The sequence below is a fragment of the Triticum aestivum genome, chromosome 7D, assembly GCF_018294505.1.
Source record: "Triticum aestivum cultivar Chinese Spring chromosome 7D, IWGSC CS RefSeq v2.1, whole genome shotgun sequence".
NCBI classification, from domain to species: Eukaryota; Viridiplantae; Streptophyta; class Magnoliopsida; order Poales; family Poaceae; genus Triticum; species Triticum aestivum.
Window position 1 is genome coordinate 428,804,003 of NC_057814.1, and position 5,179 is coordinate 428,809,181.

The window sequence follows — 5,179 nt, forward strand, 5'->3', positions numbered from 1 at the left end:
ATAAGCATCGCAACCCCAAACTTTAAGATACGACAACTTTGGTTTCTTGCCAAACCATAGTTCATAAGGCGTCGTCTCAACGGATTTCGATGGTGTCCTATTTAGAGTGAATGCAGTCGTCTCTAAAGCATAACCCCAAAACGATAGCGGTAAATCAGTAAGAGACATCATAGATCGCACCATATCTAGTAAAGTACGATTACGATGTTCGGACACACCATTACGTTGTGGTGTTCCGGGTGGCGTGAGTTGCGAAACTATTCCGCATTGTTTCAAATGTAGGCCAAACTCGTAACTCAAATATTCCCCTCCATGATCTGATCGTAGAAACTTTATTTTCTTGTTACGATGATTTTCAACTTCGCTCTGAAATTCTTTGAACTTTTCAAATGTTTCAGACTTATGTTTCATTAAGTAGATATACCCATATCTGCTCAAATCATCTGTGAAGGTGAGAAAATAACGATATCCGCCACGAGCCTCAATATTCATCGGACCACATACATCTGTATGTATGATTTCCAACAAATCAGTTGCTCTCTCCATAGTTCCGGAGAACGGTGTTTTAGTCATCTTGCCCATGAGACACGGTTCGCAAGTACCAAGTGATTCAATCAAGGATTCCAAAGTCCATCATTATGGAGTTTCTTCATGCGCTTTACACCGATATGACCTAAACGGCAGTGCCACAAATAAGTTGCACTATCATTATCAACTCTGCATCTTTTGGCTTCGACATTATGAATATGTGTGTCACTACTACCGAGATTCATTAAAAATAGACCACTCTTCAAGGGTGCATGACCATAAAAGATATTACTCATATAAATAGAACAACCATTATTCTCTGATTTAAATGAATAACCGTCTCGCATCAAACAAGATCCAGATATAATGTTCATGCTCAACGCTGGCACCAAATAACAATTATTTAGGTCTAATACTAATCCCGAAGGTAGATGTAGAGGTAGCGTGCCGACGGCGATCACATCGACTTTGGAACCATTTCCCACGCGCATCGTCACCTCGTCCTTAACCAATCTTCGCTTAATCCGTAGCCCCTGTTTCGAGTTGCAAATATTAGCAACAGAACCAGTATCAAATACCCAGGTGCTACTGCGAGCATTAGTAAGGTACACATCAATAACATGTATATCACATATACCTTTGTTCACCTTGCCATCCTTCTTATCCGCCAAATACTTGGGGCAGTTCCGCTTCTAGTGACCAGTCTGCTTGCAGTAGAAGCACTCAGTCTCAGGCTTAGGTCCAGACTTGGGTTTCTTCTCCTGAACAACAACTTGCTTGCTGTTCTTCTTGAAGTTCCCCTTCTTCTTCCCTTTGCCCTTTTTCTTGAAACTAGTGGTCTTATTGACCATCAACACTTGATGCTCCTTTTTGATTTCTACCTCCGCTGCCTTTAGCATTGCGAAGAGCTCGGGAATTGTCTTATTCATCCCTTGCATGTTATAGTTCATCACGAAGCTCTTGTAGCTTGGTGGTAGTGATTGAAAAATTCTGTCAATGACGCTATCATCCGGAAGATTAACTCCCAGTTGAATCAAGTGATTATTATACCCAGACATTTTGAGTATATGCTCACTGACAGAACTATTCTCTTCCATCTTGCAACTGTAGAACTTATTGGAGACTTCATATCTCTCAATCCAGGCATTTGCTTGAAATATTAACTTCAACTCCTGGAACATCTCATATGCTCCATGACGTTCAAAACGTCGTTGAAGACCCGGTTCTAAGCCGTAAAGCATGGCACACTGAACTATCGAGTAGTCATCAGCTTTGCTCTGCCAGACATTCATAACTTCTGGTGTTGCTCTTGCAGCAGGCCTGGCACCCAGCGGTGCTTCCAGGACGTAATTCTTCTGTGCAGCAATGAGGATAATCCTCAAGTTACGGACCCAGTCCGTGTAATTGCTACCATCATCTTTTAACTTTGCTTTCTCAAGGAACGCATTAAAATAAAATTCAACGGAACAACAGCCACGGGCCATCTATCTACAATTAACATAGACAAGCAAGATACTATCAGGTGGGAGGGGGGGCGGCGGCCAAAGCCCATCTAGGGCAAGGGGCGGCGGCCAGGGGGGTTCCTTGCCCCCCAAGGCAAGTGGGAAACCCCCCCACCCTAGGGTTTGCAACCCTAGGCGCAGGGGGAAAGGCCCATGGGGGGGCGCCCAGCCCACTAGGGGCTGGCTCCCTTCCCACTTCAGCCCACGGGGCCCTCCGGGATAGGTGGCCCCACCCGGTGGACCCCCGGGTCCCTTCCGGTGGTCCCGGTACAATACCAGTAACCCCCGAAACTTTCCCGGTGGCCGAAACTTGACTTCCTATATATAATTCTTCACCTCCGGACCATTCCGGAACCTCTCGTGACGTCCGGGATCTCATCCGGGACTCCGAACAACTTTAGGGTTTCCGCATACACATATCTCTAGAACCCTAGCGTCACCGAACCTTAAGTGTGTAGACCCTACGGGTTCGGGAGACATGCAGACATGACCGAGACGCCTCTCCGGTCAATAACCAACAGCGGGATCTGGATACCCATGTTGGCTCCCACATGTTCCACGATGATCTCATCGGATGAACCACGGTGTCGAGGATTCAATCAATCCCGTATGCAATTCCCTTTGTCAATCGGTATGTTACTTGCCCGAGATTCGATCGTCGGTATCCCAATACCTTGTTCAATCTCGTTACCGGCAAGTCTCTTTACTCGTACCGCAATGCATGATCCCGTGACTAACGCCTTAGTCACATAGAGCTCATTATGATGATGCATTACCGAGTGGGCCCAGAGATACCTCTCCGTCACACGGAGTGACAAATCCCAGTCTCGATCCGTGCCAACCCAACAGACACTTTCGGAGATACCTGTAGTGCACCTTTATAGTCACCCAGTTACGTTGTGACGTTTGGCACACCCAAAGCACTCCTACGGTATCCGGGAGTTGCACGATCTCATGGTCTAAGGAAAAGATACTTGACATTGGAAAAGCTCTAGCAAACGAAACTACACGATCTTTTATGCTATCTAAGTTCATGATAAATTTAAGTTCTATTAATCATATTACTTAAGAACTCCCACTTAGATAGACATCCCTCTAATCATCTAAGTGATTACGTGATCCAAATCAACTAAACCATAACCGATCATCACGTGAAATGGAGTAGTTTTCAATGGTGAACATCACTATGTTGATCATATCTACTATATGATTCACGCTCGACCTTTCGGTCTCAGTGTTCCGAGGCCATATCTGCATATGCTAGGCTCGTCAAGTTTAACCTGAGTATTCCGCGTGTGCAACTGTTTTGCACCCGTTGTATTTGAACGTAGAGCCTATCACACCCGATCATCACGTGGTGTCTCAGCACGAAGAACTTTCGCAACGGTGCATACTCAGGGAGAACACTTTTATCTTGAAATTTTAGCGAGAGATCATCTTATAATGCTACCGTCAATCAAAGCAAGATAAGATGCATAAAAGATAAACATCACATGCAATCAATATAAGTGATATGATATGGCCATCATCATCTTGTGCTTGTGATCTCCATCTCCGAAGCACCGTCATGATCACCATCGTCACCGGGGCGACACCTTGATCTCCATCGTAGCATCGTTGTCGTTTCGCCAACTATTGCTTTTACGACTATCGCTACCGCTTAGTGATAAAGTAAAACAATTACATGGCGATTGCATTGCATACAATAAAGCGACAACCATATGGCTCCTGCCAGTTGCCGATAACTCGGTTACAAAACATGATCATCTCATACAATAAAATATAGCATCACGTCTTGACCATATCACATCACAACATGCCCTGCAAAAACAAGTTAGACGTCCTCTACTTTGTTGTTGCAAGTTTTACGTGGCTGCTACGGGCTTAGCAAGAACCATTCTTACCTACGCATCAAAACCACAACGATAGTTTGTCAAGTTGGTGCTGTTTTAACCTTTGCAAGGACCGGGCGTAGCCATACTCGGTTCAACTAAAGTGAGAGAGACAGACACCTGCCAGTCACCTTTAAGCAACGAGTGCTCGCAACAGTGAAACCAGTCTCGCGTAAGCGTACGAGTAATGTCGGTCCGGGCCGCTTCATCTCACAATACCGCTGAACCAAAATATGACATGCTGGTAAGCAGTATGACTTATATCGCCCACAACTCACTTGTGTTCTACTCGTGCATATAACATCAACGCATAAAACCAGGCTCGGATGCCACTGTAGGGGAACGTAGTAATTTCAAAAAAATTCTACGCACACGCAAGATCATGCTGATGCATAGCAACGAGAGGGGAGAGTGTTGTCCACGTACCCTTGTAGACCGATAGCGGAAGCGTTTAACACAACGCGGTTGATGTAGTCGTACGTCTTCACGATCCGACTGATCAAGTACCGAACGCACGGCACCTCCGAGTTCAGCACACGTTCAGCTCGATGACGTCCCTCGAACTCCGATCCAGCCGAGTGTTGAGGGAGAGTTTCGTCAGCACGACGGCGTGGTGACAATGTTGATGTTCTACCGACGCAGGGCTTCGCCTAAGCACCGCTACAATATTATCGAGGTGTAATATGGTGGAGGGGGGCACCGCACACGGCTAAGAGATCAATGATCAATTGTGTGTTTAGAGGTGCCCCCTGCCCCCGTATATAAAGGAGCAAAGGGGGGGGGGGTTCGGCCGGCCTAGAGGAGAGGCGCGCCAGGAGGAGTCCTACTCCTACCGGGAGTAGGACTCCCCCCTTTTCCATGTTGGACTAGGAGAGAAAGGGGGAAGAGGTGGAGGGGAGGAAGGAAGGGGGGGCGCCGCCCCCTTCTCCTTGTCCTATTCGGACTGGGGGGAGGGGCGCGTGGCCATGCCCTGGCCTCCTCTCCTCTCTTCCACCTAGGCCCACTAAGGCCCATTAAGTTACCGGGGGGTTCCGGTAACCTCCCGGTACTCCGGAAAAATCCCGATTTCACCCGGAACACTTCCGATGTCCAAACATAGGCTTCCAATATATCAATCTTTATGTCTCGACCATTTCGAGACTCCTCGTCATGTCCGTGATCACATCCAGGACTCCGAACAACCTTCGGTACATCAAAACATATAAACTCATAATATAACTGTCATCGTAACGTTAAGCGTGCGGACCCTACGGGTTC